Raw genomic sequence first — 10,128 nt, 5'->3', positions numbered from 1 at the left:
GTTTATTCTATTCTGTTCAGGTGCTGTAAGCATTCTTTCTGATAGCTGTCCATAAAAATCTACTGTACACATACCTTACCATTAACTGCATTGGAAATAAAAATTTTTAACCTCTCACTTATCGCAAAGTACTAAAATTCCACTACATGGGCTATCACAAAGTGCAACATAAGCAATCCTCATCTATGGACAGCAGCATGGAGCATGTGTGTGCTTGTGTTTTGAACCATAAAGCTGTAAAGAAAATATGGGAGGATCCTCTCAGTTCTAGCTCAAGAGTATCAGATCTGAGACCTATGATACAGGCTTTCCTAAGCTACATATAAAGCTCACTTGGTTCAGTAGTTTATGTATTCACAACTGGAAATTAAAAATCTAGGTTATGCTAGGGGATTGCAGGTGTAGCCTGTGGTTTGCAAAGATGAGTGAGATATCATCAACCGAACAAATGAAAATCTTCTGATTTTGCACAGAGTATAGCACAGGTGACAATAGTACTTTTCCAGTTTTAACAGAGCCATGTCTCTTTTAATTGATTCAGTTATATGACCAATATCACAAACCACACATGGTACACAACAGTAATATGAGGTTGGCTGTGGGTTTATAAACAGAGAGAATATTTTAAAATGAAAGACAGAAATCCAAAGATGGAAAGACATAAGTGGAAAGAATCTAGTCATCAAATAATGAAACTAAACATCCTTCACACATTAAAAAGTAATTTTAAGTATTGATTAATGCAGTATATCCCATTGATACCATATTGTCACTTCAGCCTGAACTTGCAATTTTCACAGGTTTCAGCATTTGTCTTTGAAACTGTTACCTGTCATGCTTAATGAACCTAAGGAATAATGGTATTTCTTTTAGTACATTAATATAATTAGAGTTTTAAGAAGCCCAAATCAGGGTTAAAAGAAATCATAGAACTTCATTAATTATTGCATGATAAAAAGTCCAGTTACTGTTTTTTTTTAGTAAAGTAATGTAGGTTTGAGCTACCTTTTACTTTGTCTCCTTTAATAAATATTGATTGGGATTAAATACTTCATAACATATCTTTTTCCATTCATAAGTTCTAGGCATCCACTTTCACAATGAGGATAAATGTATAATCTCATGGTCTGGTGTAGCATATCCTTTATGCATGCACATTGCCAGTGTAGTTAACTACAGGTGTCTAGACAGATACACAGAAATTACAGGGTGTGTATAGAAATCTGTTGTGTATTTTCTTCACTTTGTTTTCCAAAGTCCCAGATTTGTATTTCACTGCAAACTGTAGAGCAAATTATTTTAGTAGTTTTCAAATTGCTGTATCCATGGGTCAAGAATAAGATTTTCATCAATGTGAGGTCTAAGTCGCTCTATTGTTCCCAAGTTCAAACATTTACATTGAGAAAAAGACAAAATATCTTCTGCTTTATTTGAAGAGGCTCTTCTGTGTCATGACACCTTGGTGCTATTTATCAGTTCTCATTCAATAAAAAAATCTCACACAAGACAAGAGTTTAATATGTGGTGTTAGAAGCTTTGGATGCCATAAAAGAGAGTTGTTGGTATTAAAAGGGGGAAGCCCTTTAGTGTTTCTGCTTACCCTCATGTTTTGTCTTTTCCAACCACAGTTTTATAACAAGAAAATTAAATGGCTGATAAATTCTATGTTTCTGAAGATTAACTTCCATATTTTTCCCATGGTAGCAAATTATTTATTTTTTTTTTAATTCTTAGCGTAGTTGATCCCATATACAATGGCAGGCAGAAAGAGGTATGTATTGAATATATGCCTTGAGTGCTCTTTCACATGTATTTCCAGCTGTATATTTCTTTTTTTTTTCAAGAAAATAAGACCTTGGTAACATTAGGCCATTTTGAGAGAGCACTTCAAGAACCCTTTTCTAAATGTCATATGATTCTCTTCAGCATTATTCACAAATGGGAATTTGAAGAAGCGATTTACAGTTCTGGTGAGAAGTTTATTGTTTTGGGCTGACAATGTAGGATGATCATACGAGGATTCTTAGAACTATTTCTAGTTTCAGAACAGACAGATGCTGAGTGAGGAAAAGTGGAGTGGGCAGGAATCTCTGCTGCCACCACTGCAGGAGACAAAATCATGAGAGAAAATGGCACTAGCATTTTTGCTACTCACTTGGTTTAATCCTTAATTATATTTATAGTGCAAACTGATTAAAAATGTACCTTTTATTCTAAAAACCAGGTGTCAAATCTTTTTGAAGACCAGAGTAGAAGTGCTTGGAAGTTTAACTAGCCACTGGAGAGCATTGGATCAGATCAGGATTGGTTACCACTGTTACACAATCAAATCTGACTAAAAAAAATCGGGTAAAAAAATTAGGACAGTGTCAGAGATCCAAGATTGGAACGCCAGAGATTTGACAGTGAAAGCACCCATGCCACAATTGCTTAAATTGTCCTTGTCTGTTGTTCATGGTTATCAGAATTTTACTTTGACTATAATAAATTTCATTAAGTAAAAAATGTGAATATTTTATTGAGAAAATAAAAAGATAATTTTGGAAAACTACAGAAAAATATTTCATTTGCTTATATTCATCACTGGTTATCAAGGTAATTTAGTCTGCTGGCATATATATCTTGTAACATTCTCCAAGAGAGCAGCTAGTATGTTAGAAGTATAAAACTGAGTGCAAACCATCTTATTTTATTTACAATAATAAAAGAAAAAAAACCAACCCACAGCTCTGACCCCAAAATAACTGATTTTATAAGTTTACAGGAGCCTGTTTATAGACCTTATAAGTATAAAACAATATGAAATAAAATTACATTAATATTTTGACTTATACAGCATTTTCATTAATACTTTAAATTGTTTGAAACAAACCACAGAAAAAGTAAAAGGGAAATGAAGGAATTTTAGACTGTAATAGGCTCCTGCAGTAAACTAAAATGTAATAACTTCTTTTAAAGGCAAAACACTGAAATTCCAGTGATTTTACAAACATACATACATTATTTCTCTCTCAAAGATATGTAGCAGATATGACACATACTAGTGAACAGTATCATTGTGCCATCATTCACCAGGCAGGACTGCATCTCCTAGATGGGATCCAAAAATACCAGCTATATGGAAATCACTTTAAATCTAGTTTGAGTTTTCTGATTTTATTGGTATTCTAGCTGAGGTATTATGATAATCCTGTGTAAATATTTGGTTCTTACATGGCAGGTGGTTTAGAATTGCCATTAATTGCCAGAAAGTATAACTGAATACCTCTTGGAGTTAATATCTCTGTTGTGATATTAGAACTATAAAGCAACTTTCAGTCTTTTTTATTATTAAAATAATACACCTGAAATTATTCTAAAACTGATAATCAGTATGACAACTATGCAGAACTTGAAATGGTCTAGGTAATTTCCTCTTGTGTTTTTCCAGGTATTTCAGCAACTCCATAGGATGAGGAAGGGAACTGGGCAAAAGGCAATTGGTCCTTAGCTTTTCTTTTTCTTCCTGGGGAAAATCCCTATCCTAGCAGCATGGTCACAGAATTAGATCAGACCTGAGCCTAAGATTTGCATAACTTTCAATTTTCTAAGTAAGAAACTGAGGCAGAAGACTTTTTTCCTTCATTCACTGTTTTAGAAAAGTAAAATGGTGTCTTTTTCCATCTTTACTTGCATGGGTAGCCAGAATGATCATCTGCCAATGTAGACAAACAATATGTTTTTGATACGAATGAAGTTTGGTAATTATGTTATTGCATAATATTATTTTGTAAATTTTGTTGTGTTCAATATAGAGAATTGCATGTTTCTGGCTGGCAAACTCCCCACCCTCCATTCTGTTACAGAAATGTACGAACAAAATCATGACAGTTAAAAATACCAGTGGAACTGACTGAGGTTTATATTTATGTTTGTTTTTCCTGTGTATTTTACGTGTACAATCTGAATGAGCACTTGATGATAAAATTTTGGTCCAGTCATCTATATGGATACCAAAATGAAAAACCAGGAGTATATATATTCAAGCAATTAAAAGAAATATTACAATACAGAGCAAAAACCCTCACAAAATATTTTGCTTCAAGAAAACTATAATTCCCAATTGTTGTTGCACTGGCATTTTTTTCTTTTTTTTTTTCAGTTGTTAAGACATGGGTGAGAAATCACTGCAAGTTGTGAGTGAGAAGCATGAGAAAATAAATTCTGTTTCTATGTATAGCAATGACTTTTTATCAATAATTTGGTTGTGCATTCAGTAGTATGGACTCATAATATGCAAATGCATTTGGCTGTTAATACACATTCACAGCTTACATGTTAGTGATTCCAAAGGAACTGTTACAATATATGTTCTGAATATGTATGAGGAATAATACACAATATGTAAGTAAGAGCATTCTATATTATGAAAATATAAAAGAGGATGCACAATATTTTTGATACTCATTCACAGTGTACTCTCTTGAAGCTCAAAAGGAGCATTTGTACTCTCTATTATGAACTCATATTAAAGATGTAAAGAATTAACTAAATTTTTATAGATCTCAGGATGTGTAACCATGACTTCACACAGCAATATAACATATAGTCTTCTGTTCCACTGCATTATTTATTCTATTTGTAAAATATACTTGGTTTAGTATTTTCTGATTTAAAATTTTTGGGAACAGATTGATTAGATATTCATTTCACATGGAAATATTTTTGGTTTTGTAGAATTCTAGATAAGGTATTTTTTAATACATCATTTGATGTTGGTGATTAGTTTGATACTGCTGAGAAAAGGTAATGTAAATTTCATGAATACTCACAATTGTAAGGAATGTGCATGAAATACTAATGTAGAATAATGCCAGATCCAGATACTTCTCAGGTGCAAAACTATAAGGAGCCTCGTTAACCTGAAAAGCATCAGAGATATTTAGGGGTTTTTTTAATTATTATTTTGATTTGTTTTGGTTTTTTTGTTATTGTTTTTTGTGTTTTTTGGGGTTTTTTTTGTTTTGTTTTGTTTTGGTTTGGTTTTTTTTGTATGCTATAAATACAGCCTCTAGGATTATTAGGACTAAATGTTGCAGGCAAATTCATTAAGTGATTATAAATTTACTAAGCCTCTATATAACTCATATTACAATATTCTGTGTTCAGCTAGACGCACTTTTTAATCAATATTTCCTTAAAATTCCTGCTCTGTTAACTCAAAAGATGCTGTTGTCCATCACTTGCCTTTACTGAGATGATCTTTAATGTCACTACAAGTTCCAAATAATCTTCAATGCCTTAAAAATCAGTACAGAGTTTGAAAAATTAATTTTTGCTGAATTTTAAGTTTCTTCTGATGTCCTAAATAAGTTTTTTATTAATGAAGGTGCAACATTAACTGTAAAGTGAAAAGCTGAATAACTGAAGGAATATATGCAAATTAATTAACTGTTGCAATCCAGCACAGCTGTAATTGTATACTGAACCCTTCTTATTTGTAGGAATGTAATGAATTACTAGTCAGAATTTTGTTGTGATGAAAAATCATTTTCCATGCCTCAATATATGATCTGTTATTTTTCGGGAGATCTGTTACCTGCTTGAGTGAGCTACTTGCTTGAGCTTGCTAAGGAGTAGCTGAAACTACTGTAAGCCAGGCCATGTGATGTGCTTTGCCCTAAGCAGGACAAAACTTGTTGAGCTGAATTCATCCTCACACCACTCCTTGAGCCTCATTAGAGTTATATCAGAAAAAATTAATCTCAGAGAATCTTCTTTGTTTTAGTTAATAATTTATCAATTTTAATGAAATCTTTAACATCTGTGTTAGACAATATTTTACAGAAGCTATTTTTTATACTACTATGTTTCTTATACTTAATCTAAACAGAAAAACAAAATGGAGAAAAATACCTCCAGCCAGCAGAAAGCATTAAGCATCATATTCCCTTTCTCCCCACTGTGGAGTCCATCCCATGGCAGAAAAACATCAAACCTGGATAAAGATTCTTTATCATAGCCTCTTGCTCCCAGGTACAGCATTACTGGAACAAGTTGCTCCTTTAAAAAATAATGCATATCTTAATTTCAGTTCTGATTACAGGAGTTAAATCTGCATGTCTCTAGTTTCATTTTAGACATTCAACTGTTTATTTGTTTCTGTTAGTGCTCTTCGAAGGTGCATTTCCTTGGCCTAAATGGAGCTGGTTGCCCTGTTAGGATCAGCTGGTATCTAAGGCACCATCAATCCCACAGCACTTTATGCTTTATGAAGTACAAATCCTCATCTTCAACACAGCCGCAACCAACTTTGCCTTGGTATCTGACAATTTACATGGCTTTTTACAGGATGCTTTGCAGAAGGGTAACTAATACAAAAGCTAGGTCGTGAACACCAGGAACCAAAAGTACTCCAAACCAAGCTTAATAATGATCTTCAAATTCTCTTTTACTGTCCTTTTATGGATATTTATGGGTAATATTGTGGGTATTTCTGCTTTTAATCTATATTTTAAAAATAATTTTAAAAAATTTATAAGCTTCACTTGCAATTATGATATTTTACTGTATAATTTGGTTTTAACGCCAAGTTTTTTATTTAGCCCTTTTAACTATAACTGTCTTTCCATTTCAGCATTGTTGTACTATAATATATTTAGGACAGAGACCCTGCCATGATCCTAATACTGAAAATACTGGTGAAGTTTAGAATAATACACATATGTTACAATTACATATTACAAAATTTAAAACCATGTTCTCAGGCATAGAAGAAGAATAACTTGAACTCACATGTACTGAGGTACAACCAATCAATCACAAAGAGATTCAACAACATTACTGTCCATTATTCAGAACTATTTAAAGGTGTTAAGAGGGAAGTAAAATGTCTTCAGTTTCCTCTGTTCCTCTTGACAGAAGGAAATCAGGATCAGTTAAAGAGCAGCCCTGGGGAAGGGAAGAGCAGTGTTAGGATGGGGGAAAATTTGAGTACCTAGACCTTCATTGATCCTTAAGTAATAGCTATTGACCATATTTTTTATTTGAAGAGTTACGAACAATTTTATTACAGCATTTCTGAGATGGGCATCTCTGCTATTCACAACTTCCTCCAATACAAACTACTTGAAATCCAAAAACCCACAAATACTAAAAGTTGACCTTGGAAAATTCAAGCTTGAAATATTGAATTTTTAATAATGTGAGTAAACAACCTCTGCAGTTAATTTTGGGATTTTGTGGGTTTACTTTAAATAAACAACTTGCATCTTTCTAAAACTATTTTGTTCAGTGAAAAGTGAATTTTGACTGCAGTAGTATCTTTTGTGACTGCATCTTTTGTATGGCTTGTGTAGGAGCTCAGCCTAGGAAATGGTGATAAACAATTTTGTCCTGAAGACACAGGATTAGATTCTACATTTTGTATACTATTATTAGAAGTGTGTTTCAAAGAATCTTGCTTAATAGAGAAAGAAACTTGAAGGACTTTTTCATCATGATGATAGTGTGTGGGGTTTGTTTGTGGGGTGTGGTTTTGTGGGATTTTTTTTAGTTTTTTTGTTTACTTGTTTGGTTTGGTTTTTATTGCTATTGTTGGTTGGTTGGTTTCTTGGTTTTTTTTTTTGGTTAGTTTGTTTTGGTCAGGGCTTTTTTTTTGGTGCTTTTTCTTCCATGAAATTTTAACTTGCGTACAACCTGTATTTATTTTCTATTTACAAGACCTTTGAATTTCTCTTCATATCAATCCCAGGATCTGCCATCAATTGCCTACAAAACCTGAATTTTATGGTTTAACAATGTAAGACTATATTGGAAAGCGTATGTGCAAGAGCCAGTAACTCAGTTGCTATAGAAAGATACAGTATATCTCAAATTTGTAGCCTACTTGAAAGGCTGCTGGTGTTAATATCTGAACTACCCACTTCCTGAGAATTGTCAATATTTTAGAATGATACGTATTTTACAGGAAAGCAATACAACAAATGTTTTAGATATTCTGGGTATTTGTTAAAAGTATGTTGTAGTGTCAGGAACTGCGTATGCCAATGAGTTTGGCCTATCTGTGGTATCTCATTAACAGGGACCGCGTCTGGACTCATGTTTTTACAATCACAGCCTTTGGTATGTAATGAGTACTGCACAATATTTTGCTGTACTATTTCAGTGAATTGGGCTTTTCGTGTATTGAATTATCTTACTTTTTCTTAATCTGATTTTGTTTAGGACAACCTCAAACTGCATCAGTTGTACTGTCTGCTGAAGATCCCGTAAATTCAATTAGTTGCTTTAAACTTAACTGAACTTTGTCAGGGTGAGCTCACCCCATCATCTTTTTAAAGAAGATAAATTGACCGTCATGGGAGTTCACCATGTGGGTTTCATAGATAAGGTTTAAAAACCAACCAAAACACCAGTCCTGGGTGGTATCAGCTCTTCATAGGCATTTATTATCCAATGAAATATTTTGGAAGCAGGGTGTGGTTGGCTAAATTATTGCTCCTCCCACAGCTCCCTGCTATGTTTCCAGTTTCAGAGGGAAAAACACAAGCTTGTATGTTGAGAGTGAGTCATAAACCTTTCTTCTGCTACTGACTCACTTGGGAGTTTGAGGTAAGTTGTTCTACCTTATGTTTTGATCACTCTGCCCCCGGGACAACAAGGAGGGGTCTATGGAAAGTTATGCAATGTTTGCATAGACAAAAAGTGTAGATATTGAGACCAATATTATTATTACACAGTAAAATAATAGCATTGTTTGCCCAAATGGTTTTTTTTTTTACATAGCTCTTTTCCTACATAAAACATATTTTTCCCCCCCATTTTCCATATAAATGTTTAAAGAAAAACTATGCTGTGCCCAAAGAACACCTTAGGTTACTGAAATACTTTAAAATTATAGTATTTTTTAGAGGGAAGCATATGCACTTTTCAACACACTTCTCTTTTGCACCAGCAATGACAAAAATAAAGCTGTACAGCAAAATTACTGATGACTTCTGAAATAAGAGTTAGCCCTGAAGGGTGTGGAGTTCACACAGAATTGGCTCTTAGTGAGGTATTTACACTTTATCCTGCTTGTTTTGCAAGCATGTCAGGGAAAAGACAAAGTTTAAGAAGTCAGCTTTTAATAACTGAGCATATTGCTTAGCATGTGTGATATCAAAATGAATATCTATCAGCTATAGTCTCTCATGTTAGGGTGCTGGTAGCCTACGACTTGTGTTTTAATTCTTACCTTTGTTTCCCAAAAGGTATATCTCAATATCTCACTGCAATGAGACATACCAGTAAAGCTGGCATATTTACTAAACCATAATAATAATAATAATAATAATAATAATAATAATAATAATAATAATAATAATGATAATATCTGCTTGTAAATTTTAAGGAAAATACATTTTAAACCTGAACACACTTCAATTGAGAAAGGTGGCATAATGTATTCCCATAAACAAGGCAAAACATGTAGTTTATGGACACCAGCACAAGTGTGAGCAATAATTGCAGTTCCCCGTGCTGCGGGCAAGAAAGAGCCTAAGACTGATGATCGCATCAAACTGTGCCATGGGAAAGAAATGTTATTTCCTATATGGAGAAAGTCCAGGTAACACTACTTGGCAGATGGTAGCAGAGGAAGTAGTTTGCACGTTAGAGTTCTACTTTAGAAAACTGCTTTGAAAACTCGCGTTCTTTCTGTGTGCCCGCTGTGAAGTCCTTTTAATGGCAATACCTGCACGTTCGCAGTCAGGGGCCGGGGCAGGAAGGTCGGCAGGGCCCGGCGGAGGCTGGCAGGCCCGGAGGGCAGGGGGCTGCGGCGCTCCACGTGCCGCTCCGCGCTCCGAGGCGCAACTGGTGGCGGCCGATCCGCAGCACCGCGGCCAACCTGGGAGCCAGCGGCTGCGCCACTCAGCGCGCTCCGCACCGCTGCCAGCGCTGCAGCTGCAAACCCTGCCCGGGCTGGAAAGCCTCCCTTTCACAGTCTCCTGGGGCTTTTTTTCCCCTTCTTGCCTACTTCTGTCTGACGGGTTGCGGTCTCCTGGGGGAATTTCCATGGCTGGAGGCCCGTCCGGGGCAGCGCGGCGCCCGGCGGTCGGCCCCGCGCAGCCCAGCCCTGCCCAGCCCGCGGGCCCGTCGCTGGCGGGC

At 35.2% G+C, this 10,128-nt stretch overlaps 1 protein-coding gene and 1 long non-coding RNA gene across 7 annotated transcripts in view; one reads left to right on the top strand and one right to left on the bottom strand.

The window, feature by feature from the left end:
- Window positions 1–498: 498 nt before the first annotated feature.
- LOC107204646 lies at window positions 499–10,122 on the bottom strand. 5 transcript variants are annotated; one of them, XR_004497366.1, is made up of 5 exons: window positions 9,716–10,122; window positions 5,896–6,930; window positions 4,812–4,901; window positions 2,206–2,335; window positions 499–2,102 (listed from the first exon to the last, which is right to left on the bottom strand). It is a non-coding gene; the product is annotated as an uncharacterized LOC107204646 (long non-coding RNA). The 5 variants fall into 5 exon arrangements; XR_004497365.1 differs by having other exon boundaries at window positions 499–2,335; XR_001521674.3 differs by lacking the exons at window positions 499–2,102; window positions 2,206–2,335 and adding an exon at window positions 2,499–3,694.
- Window positions 8,466–10,128, top strand: part of MDFIC (MyoD family inhibitor domain containing) — a 52,416-nt gene continuing 50,753 nt past the window's right edge. For both annotated transcript variants that reach the window (XM_033514188.1, XM_015628147.3), the window contains exon 1: window positions 8,466–8,592. The gene's annotated coding sequence lies outside the window, so the exon portion shown is untranslated. The remainder of the gene's footprint in view (window positions 8,593–10,128) is intronic.

This window comes from Parus major, chromosome 1A (assembly GCF_001522545.3).
Source record: "Parus major isolate Abel chromosome 1A, Parus_major1.1, whole genome shotgun sequence".
In the NCBI taxonomy this organism is placed as follows: Eukaryota; Metazoa; Chordata; class Aves; order Passeriformes; family Paridae; genus Parus; species Parus major.
This window is presented reverse-complemented; position numbering and strand designations above follow the sequence as displayed.